Below are 20785 nucleotides of genomic sequence, written 5' to 3'. Positions count from 1 at the left end.
GGGGAGCACCCCTGATGGACAGAGCACCCCCTGGACAACACTACAGCACCCCTTTAGGACTGGGACACTGCACAGGACTTTGGAGTGGACACAGCCCCTATGGAGAACTGACTGCACAACACAGTCCAGCCAGCCCCTATGGACTTTGAAGTAGTGGACACAGCCCCTATTAACAACAGCAGCACAGCACAACACAGCCAGCCCCTATGGACTTTGAAGTAGTGGACACAGCCCCAATGGACAACAGCAGCACAGCGCAGCACAGCACAGCACAACACTACTCTGCACTACACTACACTACACAGCCCAGCCAGCCCTAACTCCCACCATCCCTCTTCACTGTCCACAGCCGAGTGAGAAAATGGTGCCGACGCGGGTACCTTTTATAGGATCCAAAACCCGCGAGACCCGGAAGGCGGGATGATGACGTTTTGCCTCGATTTCAGATCCGAGTCAGGCGGGAAAAGTCGAGCCTGACTCGGATCTGCCTCGGATCGGGGGGGCTCGGGGGGGTTCGGATTTCAGAAATCCGAACCCGCTCACCCCTAATATATATATACATGTAATAGCTCATGTTAAAGAAAATAAAATGGAAATGGAAGAAAATTGTAGGTTAATGTAAAAATCACTTTAAGTCATAGTTGCATACCTTTAATTTTCTCCTCCCCAGGAGATGTCTTTGTAAAGCGCTGTGTGAGCTATACACTTACATAGGGTGTGGGGCTAAATTACGCAATTCATGAAGAATTGTGTAATTAAGCCCCGCCCCCTACATGGGGACCCGCGATCGCCACGGAAATTCTCCCCATTCTGCCCACTTCACTAGGAAGTGGGCAGAATATGGGAGAGGTGCCTACCCTTCCGGTGGTGCGGGGGGTTACCCAAAAAATCAAGAGCTTCCCGCGAAAACCGGGAGGGTAGGCATATATGCTTTAAATTAGAGATGAGCGGGTTCGGATATCAGAGATCCGAAACCGCCCTAACTTAACGATTCGAGTGGATATCCGAGTCGGCTCAGGTTTTCCCCCTGTCAGATTCTCGCGGGTTTTGGATTGCATAAAAGATCTCGTGATCGCCGCCATTTTCATTCCAGCTGTGGAGAGTGAAGAGGAAGGAGGGGGCTGTGATCACTGTGCTGTTTCTGTGTGTGCATAGTGGCTGGCTACTGTTGTCACTTGTCAAGGGCTGGCTGCTTAATGTCAATACTGTCATAGGGCTGGCAGTTGTCCACTAGTCCATCCTAGGGCTTGCTGCTGTGCTGGGCTGTGCTGTGCCTGTTGTCCATAAGGGGTATGTTACTCTATACTAGGAGCTGTGCTGCAGACAGAAGAGGGGGGCTTCAGTGGCTCCTGTGTCACTGCAGTCCATAAGGGGTGCTGCTGTGTTGTCCAGGGGTGCTCTGTCCATCAGAGGTGCTGTTCACCCGGGTGAAAAAAATAAAGAAATTTTTTTTTTCTGTGTGTGTGCATGCGTTACCCACACTTATAGGCAATGTAGCTGCACAGGGGTGCTGCCTGTGTTATTTATCAAGGGACTGCTGCCTCGTTCAGGGGTGCTCTCCCCCCCAAGTGCCCAGGTCAGAAGATGTGTAGGGGGTGTGGTGTCCACTAAAGTGGACAATGAATCCCCAATCTAACAGGGAGCACAGCTGTAATTTATACACAACACAGGATGGGATGACGATATAGGCTTGGGTGATGGTATAATCTGGGGTGATGTATACATCATCTTCTTCACACAATATTAATTTGTCCCCACTGGAATCCACCATTACAGGTGCCTCTGTAATTTTTGCACTTAATTATTATTATTATTGTTATTATTATCATTTATATGGCGCCACAAGTGTTCTGCAGCACCTTACAAAGTACATAAACAAATAGGTTGACCGGTGACTTACAGTACTATACAATACAGGACAAGGAACATGAATAATATACATTGCTACATTACCCACCATAACACCCAGATAAGCAATAAAGCAAAGTAACCAAGTGTTAGGTGCCCTAGTGGGGAGTAAGAAGTAGATAGAAGTAAAGTAAGAAGAAGCACAAGAGGGTAGAGGACCCTGCTCGTAAGAGCTTACATTCTAAAGGATCATAGAATTTGTAGTTAATTTTGATGGACATCATCTTTTCCACATTTTGGGGAAGTAGTCTCAGGCCTATCACTGACAAGGTTCCCATCTGTGCTGAAAACTCTTTCTGAGTACACACTGGAAGGTGGGCAGCTCAAGTAAAGCAAAAGCCTACAAATTGCCTCTTTTTCCTGCCAGTAGTTCTTTACATCTCTTCAGATCTGTGTCCATTGGGAAGACGAAACAATGTCGTCATCCCTTCTGGTATGAAAATCCACTCCCAACAGCAGGCATGGTGCTCAAGAATTCTCAAGAAAGACACAATGTAAGACTTAAACCCTAAATCTGATATGTTGCATTTGCTGCTCTGTTCCTCTTGTCCACATATCTGCTCTGGTTAAGTGGACAGTGGGTACAATGGCAGTTTGAAGGCCACTAACTAACTAACTGGGCAGCACAGATGGTGTAATGGTTAGCATTACTGCCACACAGCACTGAGGTTGTGGGTTCAGCTCTAACTGTGTGGAGTTTGTATATTCTCCCTGTGCTTGTGTGGGTTTCCTCCAGGTGCTTCGGTTTCTTCCCATACTCCAAAAATATACTGGTAGGTTAATTGGGTTCCAACAAAGATCAACCCTAGTGTGTGTGTATGTGAGCATGTGGTAAGGAATATAGATTGAAAGCTCCATTGGGGCAGGGACTAATTTGAAAGGACAAATATTCTCTGTAAAGCACTGTGGAATATGTGTGAGCTATATAAATAATTGATAATAACTAACTTTGTTTTTTAATGTCCCTGTACAGGTTGGGAAATGCTTGTCATGTGGAAGCTGCACAAAGGATTATTTAATAGTCAAATGTTTTGGAAACCAGGAGCACTCTTCCTGGTGCCCTTCTGGGATGAAAATCCACTCCTAGCAGCAGAAGCAGGTGCAGGATTCTGAAGAAAGATGCAATGGAAGACCTTAAATGTTAAATCTTGTGCTTGTCCACATATCTGTGCTGGTTAAGTGGCAGTTTGGAGGCCACTAACTATGTTTGTTTTTAATGTCCCTGTACAGGTTGGGAATTGCTTTTTCATGTGGAAACTTTGCAAAGGATTATTTAACAGTCAATTGTTTTGGAAAGCACTATTAGAAGTCTTCCTGGTCCCCTTATGGGTTGAAAAAAAATCCACTCCCAGCAGCAGGCATGGTGCTCAAGGATTCTTCTGGGGCAAAGACTGATGTGAATGTGTCAAAAGTTTTTTGTAAATGCCTCCCCTCCTTCTCCCTCATAAATTTACTTCGGAATCAAAAAATGAAATTAAATTTACTACCAATCAACCCTTCCTGCCTTCAACTACATAGATACTCCAACTCCATCAGGCCTCTCTTGAATAATAAAAACATTTGTTTCCTGATGTGCCATGTTGGAAGTTGAGCTGCCATGTGTTTGTGCCTCCCACTGCTGCCACTTAGCTTAGTCAGTCAGCTAGCTTGGTGCAAATTTTGGGCCTAAAATGGATGAAAACAATATAATGAGCTGTGAGGTGGTCAAAATTGACTGGAAACGAGTGGAAATAAATGTTATTGAGGTTGATAATATGGTAGGAACAAAAATAGGTCAATTTTATGTGATTTTAGCTGTTTTTATGATTTTTTAAGAAAAAATCCAAAACCAAAAATCAAAACACAGAAAGGAGGTTTTAATAAAACCAATCCAGATCCAAACTAGGGGAGATACAGATCCAAAACCAAAACATGGGGGTCGGCGCACATCTCTACTTTAAATTGAATCTCTTTTAAAATAAATTTTGACAAACTTCCCAAATGAACGTTTCCTTGTGTCCAATTTAAATAAAAACATTTGATACTTGACCACTGTCTTCTCAGACAAACACTACACTATCCTGGTTGTCATCCTATCTGGGTTTCAGTATCGTCTGTTTGCAGAGGATACTCATATCTACCTACCCTCCCCAGTTTGTTCACCATCTGTATTGGTCCGAGTTACTGAATGTCCATCTGCCATTTCATCTTGGATGTCATATCGCCACCTCAAATTTAACATTTTTAAAACTGAATGAATAAAATTTTCTCCAGCCAGTAGTAGTTACCAACCTTATATCTCTATCACTGTTGATAACTGAACAATCAACCCCACCTCACAATCTCCCGCTGCCTAGGTGTCATCCTTGACTCTGAACTGTCTTAGATGTCCTTTGTTACCCACATTGAATCTGTTTCCAAATTATGTTACATTTATCTAAAAAACATATCCAGAATGTGCCCAAGGGCGGGATGCCGGTATAAGTGAAGTAGACCACAAAGGACAGCTCTCTCAGCAAGAGCTATCCTTTGCGAATGAGAGACTTTCAGATTTATGGCCCAGAAGTCCCTCTGGCATCCTACTGCATATGAAGGAAGCATGGCATAGGGTGTACTGGGAGGGATACGATTGGATCCCTTCCAGGAAGGAGGCCATGAAGAAAAGCTCATAGGCTTCTAATGGGCGGCATTGGCCACCGCATCCAAGCCTTGATATGTAATGCAATCAAACCCTTGAAAACGGCATTTTCAGAGATTTGACCGCATTATTGACTTTGCTGCATCCTGCCCCATATTTTAGATAAGACACTGCAAAAACTCTAATTCATGCACTAATTTTCTTCTACATTGATTATTGCAATAGTATCCTTACTGTTCTTCCTTAAAGTAGACTTTCACCACTACAATTGATTTTGAATACAGCTGTGAGGCTGATCTTCATCGCTAAATGTTTATCATCTGCCAAATTCAATATGAAATAATTTTACTTACACATAGGGCTATTAACTAAACTACGGTACACCAACATATATCTCTTAGCTTATCTCAAAATATCTCCCAGCTACTGTAGATAAGCACTAGATCTGCGTTTCTCATCCACACAAATTACCTACTCTGTAGAATGCCCTCCCACTCACAATAAAACTTTCCTCTAGTCTTCAAATCATCAAGCATTCCCAAAAACGCACCTCTTTAGGCAAGCTTATCAAATTCCAGAAACATCCACAAAATCTCCATTAGCTTCCCTATCTAATTAAATCCCCTCTATACAGTCCACACATAACTTTACATATTTTTTCTTTCTTCACTTTCATATCCTCCTAAGCCTTGGCCAACATTCCTGTGTGACTGGATAATACAGCCCTCCAAGAACCTCTGCAACCTGGCTGGACCAAAATGTAATAGGTAGCACCTACGCTTGTGTATCAATTCCTATCTCCCCATAAATTGTAAGCTTGCAAGCATGGCCCTCTTCACTCTATGGGCGGGATGTACTAAAGAGGAAAATGCAGTGAACCCCACAAAATTGCAGTTTCCAGGGGTTTTACTGCATTTTCCATAAAGCATCGGAATGCAATGCATTCTGGTGCTTTATCTTAGTAGGTAAAGCCATCTTCAGGTGGCGTTATCCAATAGAAGCCTCTGGGCTTCTTTTTGGGACACCTCTCCTGAGAGGGATCCAATCAGATCCCTCCCATCTACCCCCATGGTCTATGTCTGACGCCAGAGAGACTTCTGGGTGTTAAACCGGAAAGTCCCTCTATGCTAGGGCATCACAAAGGACAGCTGTCCTTTGCAATTTTTTTTGTTTTTATAGGTACATACCACGGCAATTAACCACGGCAAGTACCTGATGAGAGGCGAGATGTACCGCATCGCGGCTGCGATTCTTAGTACATCACGCTCTATGTCTATCTATTATTACTCAGTCTGGTTGTATTACTGTTTGTTCCCAATTGTAAAGCACAACAGAATTGCTATCGCCATATAAGTGTTAATAATAATAATAATAACAACAATAATAACAATTATTGTTACTGTACTTAACCTATTCTGTACCACACTCTTAACAGCCAAGAAACTATTGAGAACACAGGTAACTTACTTTCTTCCTAAAATCACAGATAAACACTACAACCAAAAATAAGAACAAGAACATTGGTAATTTTATAGAAGGCAAAAGTAATTGAAACATAGGTAGATTCCCACAAAAATTAGTCTTAAGGGGTATATTTACTAAAGTGTCAGTTATCATTTATCTAGCACTTCTAGAAGATAATAGCTAGAATCTGATTGTTTGCTATGGGCAACAACTACACTTCTAAAACCTGCACTTTAGTAAATAAACCCCCTTACGGTCAAAATTACTGATCTAGAGTTACTTACGTAATGGGCATAAATTAGGCTAAATGAAAGTGCATAAGATGTGTCTAGCTCTGCATTGGTAGTATATATCCCTGGTTTACACCACCACTTCATCAGTATCATCTTCATCATCACCATTTATTACACAAGCCTCTAGCACTTGCAAAAGATATACAGTACCTCCTAACATTCAACTACATATGTTTCTGCGGGATGCGGTTAATATCCCAACTGCGGGGATTCCTGCGGTCAGAATGCCGGTGACGGAATACAGACTCCTGTCAGAATCCCAGCGCCGACTTCCCAACCACCGGAATCCCGAAATCCACCTTTGTTAGGGTGTGGATTAGCATTAAGGGTTAGAGTTAGGCACTAGGGGGAGGGTTAGGTTTAGGGTGCAGGGAGGGGGAGGTTAGGTTTAGTCAGGGGTGCCGAGAGGGGGGGGTACAAATTACCTGGGCCCGGGCTTACTGGAGGGGCCCGGCGGGGGCCCGGGTCCGGTACCGCTCCCCTCCGTCTGCTGTGTGCTGGGCTGCACTGGGAGACTGTTCGCGGCTGTTATGAAGCAGCCACAGCAGTCTCCTATGCCTGTGGGGGGAGTGATCAAACTGATCACGCCCCCCACTGGTTATGTGCCATGCTAAGGGGGCTCAGAGCGCCCCACTCCCTAGCGCGTAGCATCACTTTGCGGCGCTGCAAAACTTTATTTTTTTCATGGAGGGGGCGTTGCCACACCTCCCACGATTAGGCCACACCCCCTTTACACGGGTCCACTGCGGCTCTCGACGGGCCTGGGTTTAGGCACTAGGTGGGTAGATTAGGGACAGGCACCGGGGAGGGAGGGTTAGGGTAGGGAGAGGGGGAGGGTTAGGATACCAACCAACAGGTATTGTTATCTAACCCTGTCGGGATGCCGGTGTTGGGATTCTGACCGTCGGGATCCTGAGCGCTGGCATTCCATACCCATCCCGTTTGTGCATATCTGCATGTTTGCATGAACACACCTTTAATGTACTTGGCCTATATAATTTCTGTTTGAGAATGGATAAAATACAGCACCTACTAGGGTGAAATTGGGCATTGATAACTGTTTTTTTTTTTTTACTGTCATGCAATGTGGATTTCTCTATTATAGTGTCACCAGTCCAGCATGTTATAGCCTAGTTCTGGTGGTGGATCGTTTGGGGGAACCACAAGGAGTTTATTCCCCTGAAATTGCGACTCCCAGACTAGGCTATTAGCTCCGGTTCTGTCAGGTTGGGGGAAGGAAAAGGAGGGAATAAAAATTGTAATAATAGCATTCATTACTATAATGTTGGTGACTGGTGTAGCTACAGTTTGATTATATTCTTATTTTTTTACACACAAAAAGATCAAGTTACACCTACAGTATGTGCTGATTCATATGGATATTAAGATGCATGCAGCTAAGAAAATGGATGAAAATACATTACTGTATGTGTTTTTTATGTAAATTAATTTCCATGTTACAGCATCAGTCCCTATTTGTGTATCTGCACATTATTTAGTCTACTAGTATGCCCGTGGCGAACATTTTGTCAATTTGAACCCAGCACATACGTACGGAAAATGCTTCGCTAGATAATGGCTAGATCATATGTTAATACAACGGAATTAGGTAATAAAAGATGTGTGTGAAATATAACCGGCTAAGCCATGCCATTTTGTGGTTTTTGGGGATTTTTTTATTGTAACATTTCTCCAATTATTAAGTGTGATGATATATTTGTCCCTGGACTCTGAAGCAAAATGGACTGTTTCCAGGGGGTATTGCAAGATGAGCCCCTATAGATGCAATCAGCTGCTGCCAGGATCTCTCATGGAAAGCAGAGAAAAAAGGTGTTGCTTTCGAGGCGCAAACCCAGTGCTGATTGGCTGGGAGTTGCGAGCCTGGAATTTACGTGTTGGAGAAAGTAGGTGAGGGAAGAGTGCCCCCTACGGCAGCAGCCTCACGTCTTGTGCCACCCACACACCCGCCCTCATTAAGTAATAGCTACATCATGCAGCCAGGCAGCCAATCAGGAGCCAAACTGGGCAGAACGTAAACAGTGTCCACACATGGCAAGGGTGCCGGGTTCATGTGAGAGCACAGACCACCAGTAGTGCGTGAGAACAGCAGCCTGCAGTGGTCACCCCTATCCCGCTTCCTCCGGGTCACTGTGCTGGCTCGGTGTTCTGGTCATTTTCTTTACATTTTCAGGTTAGCTAGACCAAAGCATTTATTATGTTTTTCTTTCGATTTTTTTTCAGCAAATTTTGTAGTTTTATTCCAAATTTTGTAATTTATTGCTGATAGAAATCTGTCACAAAAGATTGACATTGATATCTTAATTAGTCTTTGAGATATTCAAATTCAAAGAGCGTTCTGGACAAAGGGACTAAGCAAATTATATATATAAGATTCTGTGCCGTTACCTGCCTGGGTTATGAGAGCTGGTACAGGGAACACCTTGGGGGGCAGGGAGGCACACTGTTTTAAACAGAAAAATATTTTGTCACCTTTTTTACACAGTGCGAAGGTCTGTACTGATCATCATCATCATCATCATCATCACCATGAAATGAATCTTTGTACTAGGGATGTGCAGGCTCGGATAGGTTCGAGTTTGCACGTGGAGTTCGGATTTTTCCCTCCAAAAAAACGGAACTCAGAAAGAGGCAAAACGTCATCTTACATGGACGAACATCATCATTCCTGGTCTTTTGTCCAGGAATGATGATGTTCGTCCATGTAAGATGACGTTTTGCCTCTTTCTGAGTTCCGTTTTTTTGGAGGGAAAAATCCGAACTCCACGTGCAAACTCGAACCTATCCGAGCCTGCACATCCCTACTTTGTACTAGTCTTTTTTGCACTGGCAAAAGATATGGCTTTGACAGTCATTCATTGGGTCTGATTCAGAGGTGGAAGCAGTGTCAATGTCGGATGCAGTAGAGCTATTTGTGGCTACAACACATACGCCAAAGCTGCACTGTGCACACATGGTGAGACAGCAGTCACAGTGTGAGTGACAGGTAGACAGCATTTTGGTGAATTAATAGTGGGGGAAGGACTACAAAAAGGCAGGCATGTATATTTACTTAAGTGCGAGTTTTTAGAATTGGAGATGTTGCCAATAGTAACCAATCAGAGTCTACTTAACATTTATCTAGCACCTTCTAGAAGATAATAGCTAGAATCTGATTGGTTGGTATTGGCAACATCTCCACTTCTTTAAACCCGCACTTTAGTAAATATACCCCCCTAGAGTGTGGAAGATGAGCTCCACTCATCCTCAGCAGTAGTGGGTAGTGCACCCACCAAAATAAATTACCTTATCTCCGCTGGTTTAGTAGACTGTTAGGGACTCCCTGTAGCCGCCGGAGCTATCATTGGCAGTGCTGCCGGGAGCACTGTTTAAAAAAGGAAAATGGAGATGGCAGGGACTTCAAGTCTCTCTATCTCCCCACCATACAATGTAGAGTACTCTCATTTGAAAGTGGAGAGCACCCTCTTTAAAATGATGTGCTCACATAAAGGCTAATAGCTGGTGATCACACTGATCACCAGACATTAACTGCCTGCACTACATAAAAATAATGTACTTATTGCCTGGGGATCATCTATGAGCAATGGATAATGTTACCCTATGCTCTGAAAAATGAATGTTTTTCATATATGGGAGGTGGACATTATGTGCCCTATTACCCCTATAGTGACAGCTGCAACCAAGTTGGCAAGTTGGCACCCATATTTGAAAGCAGTCCCCATTTTCAAATTATGTGACTCAATAGTAACTATTGTCTGGTCATTATCTTTGATCATTAGACAATTTTGCCAAGCTCATTTTATGTATATAGGTGGGAGGTCACAACATACCTTATCATTATCCAAATTACAACTGCAAATGTGGGGCACTCATATATGAAAGAGAGGAGCCCCCTCTTTCAAATGATGTGGCCCCCTTAGCATCTATTGTCTGTTGATCACCTGTGATCACCAGACAATAACGCCCAGAACAACGAAAAAAATAGTTTTCCATAGGTGATGGAAGGGCACATTGTGCCCTATTTACCTCATACTGGCCCCCGCACATTGGGCAAAACAGTCTAGACAGCATAAACAGACATAGACAAGCACTGACACAAATAGCAATATGCGCATGTTTAGTGACAGCTTGCTCCGTTTTCTGGGTGGGCCGGGGGCGTGCCCGTCCAAACGGAGGCATTCCTTTCGGAACGCTTGCCGTTTGGGGATGGCCCCACTGACATCATCAGTGATGTCAGTGGGGAGCTTCCTGCTCAAACAGAGCAGGAAGCTCCCTGGGGCTTAAGGTTGACGAGACCCTACCTTAGGTCTTGACCATCGCGACCATCACCCTTAGCGGTCTTTAGGCTGTGGGTGTTACAGCCTAATGACCGACATGGAGGCGGCCGTTCAGGATGCAAATAGCCGCCCTGTTTCAGAACGACCGCTTGCATCCTACGACCGCCTCTGAATGAGGCCCTCTGTCTCTACAGATTCTCCAAGGAAGAATCCTCGTGCAGTGATTCTTATGTTCTTCCAATGGTAGAAATCATGATTCCAGCACCAAATTTAACTCACTCTCCAACTGTTCAACTACTTTGCTAGCTCCGAGCTGCAGTTTTAAAGTCTCCCAGGTGTGACAGGAGCAGCCACCCTCTTGAATATCCCCTGCTGGGATAGTGCTACACTGTCTGGATCTGGTTTACATAATCTCATCACTGCCCTCAGAGTCTATATTGTTTTTTTTTATCTGGGAAGGAATACAATCACATTACACCCACTGATAGACTATTCATTTCTTGAGTCAGCAGGACAAGATGACAGGGGACATATCTTATGCAGGTGGAATCTCTTTTTAGTTAGAGCCCTGAGGTAATTTAAACCTGGTACACACTAAGTCGACAGATCAGCCTATCTAATGATTGGTAAGTGCATACAGACTTACCAATCTTCTGCCCGATGTGCCAGGCTTGACATAACTGGGCGGGCATTTAAATTTGCCAGCCCAGTGAGCTGTCACTCATCCCTGCACCATGTGTACAGGCGAACGGAGGGTCGCATGTACACACCAGCAGATATATCTTTCAGATATATTGGCCATCTGCTGTGCTGCAGGGCCAATCTGATATGTCTGTTAGCGACGTCATTCACAGACATATCGGGTGTACACACCCACCGATGTACTATAGATATATCGGCTGTTCAATGGAACGGACAATATATCTAGCAGCGTGTACGCAACATTACACAAAGCTTTCTTCTGCCTCACGAGTAACAATTGTAAGTCAGTCTTTTAATTTAATAATCCTGGTATAGTGTTCTAAATGACCTTAAACACACTCTGGCAGCAGTAAACAAGAACCACAAAATATTGTTTACATTTGGTTCCCTTTCTTGAATTAATACTTTATTTTACCATTTGCCATTTAGGTTATATTTGGGTTATATTTTTTTTATGTGTTAGAATAATTAAAAAGACAAATGGTATTTTCTAAAAATAGAAAGGGCCTGATCAGTGGCGTAACTTCATCCCAGGTGCCCGGAGGCAAGATAAATGTTGGTGCCCCCCCAATTAAAGTTAACCAACCCCCCAGCACCTATGCCAGCCCCAGCTGCCCCCCTATGCAGTTCCCCGAGTAGTGGTCCCCCTGTCCAGTGCCCGCCTATGTAGTGCCCCCCAGTAATGGTCCACCTATGCAGTACGTCCAGTAGTTGTCCCCCTATGCAGTGCCCCCAGTTGTAATGCCCTTGTAGTGCCCCCAGTAGTAATGCTCCTTGCAGTACTCCAGTAGTAATGTCCCTTGAAGTGCCCCCAGAAGTAAGGGCCCCAGTAGTGCCCCCAGTTGTAGTGCTCCCAATAGTGCCCCCAGTAGTAAGCCCCCTGTAATGCCCCCAGTAGTAAGCCCCCTGTAATGCCCCCAGTAGTAAGCCCCCTGTAGGGCCCCCAGTAGTAAGCCCCCATAGTGCCCCCAGTAGTAAGCCCCCTGTAGAGCCCCCCAGTAATGCCCTCTGTAATGCCCCCAGTAGTAAGCCTCCTATAATACCCCCAGTAGTAAGCCCCCTGTAGTGCCCGCAGTAGTAAACCCCCTGTAATGCCCCAAAAGTAAGCCCCCTCTAGGGCCCCCAAAAGTAACCCCCCCTGTAGGGCCAACAGTAGTAAGCACCCCCCTGTAATGCCCCCTGTAGTAAGCCCCTGTAGTGAGCACCCCCCAGTAATGCCCCTGTTGTAAGCCCCTGTAGTGAGCACCCCCCCAGTAATGCCCCCTGTAGTAAGCCCCTGTAGTGAGCACCCCCCCAGTAATGCCCCCTGTAGTAAGCCCCTGTAGTGATCACCCCCCCAGTAATGCCCCCTGCAGTAAGACCCTGTAGTGAGCACACCCCCAGTAATGCCCCCTGCAGTAAGACCCTGTAGTGAGCACACCCCCAGTAATGCCCACTGTAGTAAGCCCCTGTAGTGAGCCCACCCCCAATAATGTCCCCTGTAGTAAGCCCCTGTAGTGAGCACACCCCCAGTAATGCCCCCTGTAGTAAGCCCCTGCAGTGAGCACCCCCCCAGTGATGCCCCCTGTAGTAAGCCCCTGTAGTGAGCACAACGCATGCACACATACACAATAAAATTAAATAAATAACACTTACCTTAATCCCCGCTCCAGTGCTGCTGCCTTCCGTCCCCGGCACCTGCTCTTCGGAACTATGGGAGTGACATCATGACATCACTCCCATAGTGCACTGTGGGAACCGGAGCTCAGGAGTGAGCTCCGGCTGCCGTTGGCGCCGGGGGAGAGAAGGAGTCGGGCGCACTCAGCAGGCGCCCGACAAATGGAGGGTGCAGGGGGATGGACCCACTGCACCCCCGTAGTTACGCCACTGGAGGTGGAGCGCCGATCAGCGGCGCTCCTTCTCCATGTAGCTCCTCAGCAGTGGCTGGCCCGGATGACAATAGAGCCAGGTGTCCCCTTCAGGGCTGGCGCCCGGTGGCAAATGACTCCATTGTCTCCGAGGAGTTCCGCCACTGGGCCTGATTCAGAGAGCAATTGTTTCCCATTGACATGTGTATAAGCAGCACACACAGAGAACTCATTTGCAATGTGAGTGACAGGGTTCGGAGAGGTAATGCGAGGGTGGTCTTCAGAAAAACACAGGTGTGTCTTACCATTTAAACGCTGTTACATGGGCGTGCATAAATTAGGGAATGCTATCACCAATGCAGAATGAGAGCCATCTGTATGTCAGGAGAGTCGCTGTATTTGAGACAGGTCAGTCCTGCCGGAAAGGCTGCATTGCTGGTCGATGTGCATCAATGTTACTGATATTTATGCTGGTATGCTACTTCGTATACAGTTGACAAGGCAGCAGTGGGTGTCCTTATGCATGGGTAAGCTTTGGAGCTATTAGCATATTTTCTTAGCTGCATACAGGGGCGCCGAGAGGGGGGGGAGCGGGTACAGTTTACCCAGGCCCGGGCTTCCAGAGAGGCCCGGCGGGGGCCTGGGTCTGGCGCCGCCCCCCCTCACTTCCTCCCTCCCTCCCTCTGCAGCAGCAGCCACAGCAATCTCCTATGCCTGAAGGGGGGAGCAATCACACTGATCGCGCCCCCCACTGGCTTTGCGCCGGGCTGAGGGGCTTCACAGCGCTGCAAAACACAACTTTCTTTTCAAGGGGGCGTGCCCATGCCTTCTGCAATTAGGCCACGCACCCCTCTTTACCGGTGCCCCGCGTGGCTCTCTACGCCCCTGGCTGCATACCATGCGAAATCGCAGCTTCTAATGTATCAGCGTCCATTTCTGAATCAGGCCCAAAGGTATACAGAAATTTGTGTGGGTTAAAAAAAACAAAAAACAATCATTGTTGTTGAGGTTGTAATGTGATGAGCACAAATGTGAATAAAATGACCTCAGTACAATGCTGATAAAACCCTAAGTAGCAAATGGGTTAATAACATTGTTAAACATTATTGTCTCGTGTATATATGACACTTCATTACTTTATTATATTGGATGCAAACAGGACCGTAGAGAGCTTTGCCGGGCCCAGGTACAAACAGGGGGCGTGGCCCAATGAATGTAGGCATGGTCCCGCCTCCATAGAAAAAAAAGTAATTGTGTTTGCTTTGCGGCGCAGTGCACTCCAGTAGCGGGGGGGGGGGGGGCTTTTGGCGCTGTGTGCATGAATAGTGTGATTGCTCACCCCTTGCACAGGCTCTCCAAGCTACTGTATGATAAATACCCCCACAGTTCCTTATTGACCATACACTGGTCAGCACTTTTTAGAGGAGAGACAAATTGTATTTATTTGATCTGGATTGCCTTCTGCTTTTCATTTTATTTTTGTTGCAAAATCATTGAAAAACTGCAATGAAATAGGGGAAAGTTTGCTGTAGGTTAAAAATAATCATGTCACCTGTGACAATGCTAAAGCCTGTGCTTCCTATTATGCATGAACTGTGACGACAGTAGAGCAGTCTTAGCTATTAGTCACAGTACAGTGAAAGTTATGGCTAATGCAGCTTTCTCTAGACAGTTGTCATAATCTCTACATTAGAAGCAAAGAATAGCAACATAATGACTTACATCCTATACACCCACATTGTGTAATTGAACGTATTACTGATTCCGAGAGACAAAAATAACATTATAACAGAGTTACAATACATTTGGGTGACTGTTACTTTCATGGTGGATGTGACCGTGTAATGGCTTTGAATAAAGTAACTGCGCTTTAGTTAATCCATTATTGGCTTTGATGTCTTTTACACTGGAATTGCACAAATTAAGATTTAGATCCATTGCTAAAAATACAATAGCACGTGGTAAACTGTGCGGGAAGGAAGTGCCTCTGGTTTAGATGTATAAACAGCGACAGATCACACAAACAATAGTTTCAGTAAATACAATGTATTAAATAAATTGTGTGTATGCGAACTCTGATGGATTATAATAGGAAATATTAGTATAAAGTTGGACATATTGTATCTACTTTGCAGAACAAGCTTTTAAAAAAAAGATATTTACACTAGCAAAATATACAAACTCAAAATATTAATTGGAGAGGGTACAAATTAAACATAATAAAATACCTATACAGTATTACCCAATTATACTACAGTATGAGCTATGGGGCTGATTCAGAGATGGACAGTATTCACACAGCCGTTGAGTTTTTGCACACAGAGGCTGTGCAAAATGATGCAATAGCCACAGGAAGCATCTTATATTAGAAAAGAAAACCCACTGCCGACTCTTCTGATATGATACTGCACCCGAAGTTGCAACCCTCAAGTTACTCAGATGTCTGGTAAAATCTTGCTGCAGCAGCCACTAAAGCTGCTCCACTGGCTTCATTATGGCCGACATGTCCCTTTTTCTGGAATGTTGACTGTTACCATCCCCAATCACGCCATCAGCATGTCAATCATGCTAAGACCCAACCCAGGTCTGCACATGCTCAGTACGGCTCCTGTGCATGTGCAGATCTTATAACATCAGAGATGTGCGTTAACATCAAATTAATGTACATCTTTGATTCAGCCCCTATATACAATAATCATGTATATTGTCCATCTAGCACAAGCACAGTGGCGCAAACAGCATTCACCAGGCTCACCAGGCTCCGTATAGCAATAGACAAATGGCAGCACTCCACGACTTTTGTTAGTAATCAAAAATTATTTCGGCCAGGGGGTCACTCTACCAACCTATTTTGGTTATGTTGGATAGCTATCTAAATATATGTGTACAAAATATTCCTTCATATTTAAAGATACCACCTCCTTATTGATTAAACTTAAGGATTTGGATGTTTTACCACTGGAGACCCTCCTGTGCAGTGCAGACATTATGAGTCTATACACTTGTATACCACACAGTGAGGGCCTCAAGGCAGTTGAATTGTTGATAAGAGACAATCTGCTATACACAGGACCCCTAGTAAGCCTCTTCCTTAAGTTGTTGGAAATGGTTCTGTCTAGGAATTATTTTGTTTATATTATCAGTTCTTTTTCCAGAAGTCAGGATGTATGATAGGGTCCAATGTGGCCCCATTGTACGCGAATGCCTATATGTACATGATTGAATAGGATTTATTTTGGTTTATTCCTGACATTTCTAGCAAACTTATGTTGTACTGTAGATTTAATGATGATCTGCTAATTCTGTGGTCTATATCAAAGGAGGAACTTCAAAATTTGTTGGACGAGCATAATCGTTCAGGTCATGAGGTACAGTTTACCTATGTAATTGATTGGGCTAATGTACACTTTTTGGATGTTAAAATTCCACTTAATGAAGGTATATTGAGCACTGATTTATATGTAAAAGAGACAGACAGAAATACCATTCTCCGTCATGACAGTTTTCACCCCCTGCCACTACGCCATGGGCTACCCTATTCCCAGCTGTTAAGGGTCAGACATATTACTAGTGACCCGATACAACTTGAAAAACAAATGGAGACTATGGTTAATAAGTTTGTGGCACAGGGATATGACAAATTTGAATTGTTCAAGCTCAAAAGAGATATTATGAGCTTACCTAGAGAGGCAACATTTAAATCTAATCAGGAACAAAAAGATTCTACTAAAGTTGTAACATGGGTCAATCGGTTTAACACTAAAAGTACTGATACTACAAAGATAGTTAAAAAATTATGGTCAGTAGTTAATACGGATAGTGAATTGCCTGCCTTGATAAACTCTAGAATGATGTCCTGTTACACTAGGTGGAGGAATCTCAAGGACCGACTGGTGAAATTGTATGTTGCCAGATTTAAGAAAAAACCCCAACATTTCTTGACAAGAAAAAATGGGTATCATCGTTGCCTAGGTTTCATTACATGTAGATCAGTGATCTTAGGTGACACTTTCAATCACCCTTATACAGGCAGGAAATTCCAGATCAAATTTCCAGTGACCTATAGTACCATGTTTGTTGTATACTTGCTGTCTTGCCCATGTGGGTTGCACTACGTGGGCAAGACAGAACGACAGATCAAAGAACGGATGGCATTGCATCATTCTGCCATTTGAATGGGTATCAATACAGGTTCCAGTGATCAAACTGTGGCTAAACACTGGATAGCACTTAAACACGGTGTAGCAGATTTGAGATTTAAAATTATAGATCATATCCCACAGAATATTAGGGGTGGGAATCTTTAAATTGGACACACTGGCTCCCAAGGGGTTAAATGAATCCCTGGGATTACAGTGTATTCTGTAAACTATGGGATATTTAGCAGAGTCTTGTATTATTGTTATTGCTTTTTCTTATGTCTTTGGTTATCGAATACATATTGTGGATAGAGTTATATATATATGCAGTCTGTTAACATTACTACATGTATACTTATGGCAATGTTTTGTTTTGTTGCCATGACAATGGTAACAGTCCTGCTGATCAGGTCATTCCGGGGACGCTGCTGTGTGACATCCTGCATACCTCAACTCCCTTCAGTGGGCGCGTGGTGTGTGGAAAGAGCGGCGGTGGACATCAGGTGCACCGGATCAGCTGAACAAGGTAATTTTAATATTGTGTATGTATATATATACTGTGTATATATATATATATATATATATATATAGGTGTACTGTATTTTCTGTATCCCAAAAGAAGGGCATGTGCCCGAAATGTCGGATTAAACCTTTTTGATTACTAACAAAGTCGTGGAGTGCTGCCATTTGTCTATTGCTATACGGGGCCTGGTGGTCCATGGAAGGCACCCATGCCAGAATTATATATTATATATATGATAAAATAAAGCTCCTAGTGCATTAAATTTAGACTTTCCCAATGTCATATAGATTCTATAGAATCTACATGTACCATATATAAAGCCCAGGGAATACCTTTGGGCTAAAAGTGCTTGTAATAGTGATTAATCCTGGAATCAAATCCCAGCCCCAACAGGTCTTCACAAGAAGTGCAGATATACAAAATAAAACTATATACATATATATATAGTGCAGTATGCTTAAACAAAAAGTGATTTACTTAACAAAAACAATATAAGTTAAATGTACATAAAAGAATATTCACAGAGTTTTAATTAGTGCAAAAAAAGCTTATCTGAGCCAGAGGGAACAGCAGCAAACCATACAGGTCCCAGAGCTGGAGTAAGTTACAGCCTCAATGTGTTTCGTCCATCTGTTATTACCAGGACTTTATCAGGGAGGTACTCCCTGGCCTATATGTATGGTACGTGTGGATTCTATAGAATTTATATGACAATAGGAAAGTCTAAATTTAATGCACTAGGAGGCGCCTTGTGCCTTTATTTTATCACAGAAACTTCACCTATTGGGATATAGGATCTGGCCTGCAGCAGCCACTGGAACTTCCGGAGAGTGCACATAGAGAGAAGACTTCCATAAAGGACACTTATTTTTTCATTTGGATCACTAAAGTTAAGCGCCTTTATCACTAATTGTTTAATATATATATATATATATATATATATATATAGAATGTCCACAGGGGTGGCACTCCCAATAAAGAACCAGCGTGCAGGTGCCCTCCAAAGTAAGTCAGCAAACGCTGACCCCAATAGTACATAGCATGTAGGCGGCACTCTGTCTCCAAAGAAAGCCAAGACAGGTAATAGTGAATAGATCACCGACGTTTCGGAGCGTTTAATATAGCTCCTTCATCAAGGTACAAACAAATAACATATAAACAACACCAACATTTATACTCACATATCTCCACGTGCAGTCCGGACTGTGCGCCATCCAGGGCAGGGTATCCCGCTGATGACGTCATCGACACTAGCACCACACCAGTGCTAGCAACGCGCCGGTCATGTGATTGTGGAGGCGCCCACCACACAGGTCTCCGTTGCCCTAGTAACACACAGTGTGACAGAAATGCAAAAATGTTATGGAGTGCAGCAGAATAACAGGGAAATAGATAAAACAGGCACATCACTGTTTTATATACATATCCGATATAGAGTTATAGATTACATCATAGTATAGACATAACCAAATTACTACAAACAAGGAAAGGAGCATATAACCAATACATACATATAAACACAGGACGTGCAGCAAAAATATATTACCCTTATACAATGATCATAATAATCCAATCAACCTGGAACATGCACCTATTCAGAATGCATGCTCCATGGCTTAACAGACATCACATAGTACCATATATTACCATTGTTGTTAACCTAAAGCAATCAACATGTGGTCAGGGGAACAGACTCATGTAGTCAATACTCAGAGAATATAAGTAATCCAGAAACATAAAGACTCAACACCCATGAAAATGACAAGTAGTATCATGAAACAGGCAATAAGATACACCCACTAGATAATTAAATACTCAAATCCAAGTTTTAGAGAAAACAATGCAGACCCAGATTTTCATTGAGACCCCGTGGGGCTAATGCATCTAATTTGAAGATCCAGCGTGACACGGGTGTTGAGTCACTTAAGTGGGGTCCAGTGACGGGGGCTGCAAGCTTAAATGCATTGATCAATTCATGAACCAAAACCCCACTGTTTATTATGTTTATTATTATTATTGTTAGTTATTATGGTAAGTGCAGAGCCCTTGTGATTCCTATTTAAACAATGTGGTCACATACCATGTTGCACCCCAAATCTAGGAATGCTGAGTGCCGTGGATTAGTGCTTTTTATATATATATATATATATATATATAGCAGAAACAAAATAGCAGCACTCCGAGATGCATAGATAAATTGAATCCATGTTTACAAAATCAGGCCGAAGTTTCGGGGGATCAGCGCCCCTTTGTCAAGGTGAGTAACAGAGAAAAAGATTAAGAGCTTACCTTAAATACCAGGGAGAAGCCCACGAGCGTGTCCGGAAGTGGAGCAGTGTGCAGCTGCCGGGTCCCAGTAAAATGACATCATCGTGCTGATGGCGCCCGGGTTGTCCGGGTAACTGGATATGCGGTCCAGCCTGTGTATATAGAAGCAGGTAGAATAGTGAAGTTGTAAACCAGAGTAATCCCTTAAGGAGATCTAATAATAAAACAGCAGTGTAGTAGATAAAGAAGAAAAAGAAGAAAAACCTAATAAAAATAATGATAAAGAAACCAGAAACATCACTAAAAATATTAAAAGAAGAAGCAGTAAGAGGCATGGCACAAACTTACATGTATAACAAGCAAAGGCACAAACAGCAGATACTTGCTAATGCAAAAAATAACTGTCCTTATAGACTATATGTTTAAAGCTCAAAAAGTTAAACTAACCTACATGAGTCCCCCATAGTTAAATGGGGGAAATGTAGACATGTTAGGCAACTAATAATGGCTAGATGAGAAAACAATTGCAAGAGAGCAAAGGGACGGAGACCAAGGAGAGCTGGATATGGGTGAGGAACAGGAGTAGTATAGAAAAATGGTCTATAGAGTTTGAAAGGACATATTTTAGAGACAGTATAAGTCCATCTAATGCGAGTTATAGCCCTCTAACACTTTGGCATGGGATAATTAAAACACATTCCATGTCATCCTTTCATTTAGACCGTTGGG

This window comes from Taudactylus pleione, unplaced genomic scaffold (assembly GCF_031769625.1).
Source record: "Taudactylus pleione unplaced genomic scaffold, aTauple2 ptg000178l, whole genome shotgun sequence".
In the NCBI taxonomy this organism is placed as follows: Eukaryota; Metazoa; Chordata; class Amphibia; order Anura; family Myobatrachidae; genus Taudactylus; species Taudactylus pleione.
Note: the sequence above shows the minus strand (reverse complement) of the source record.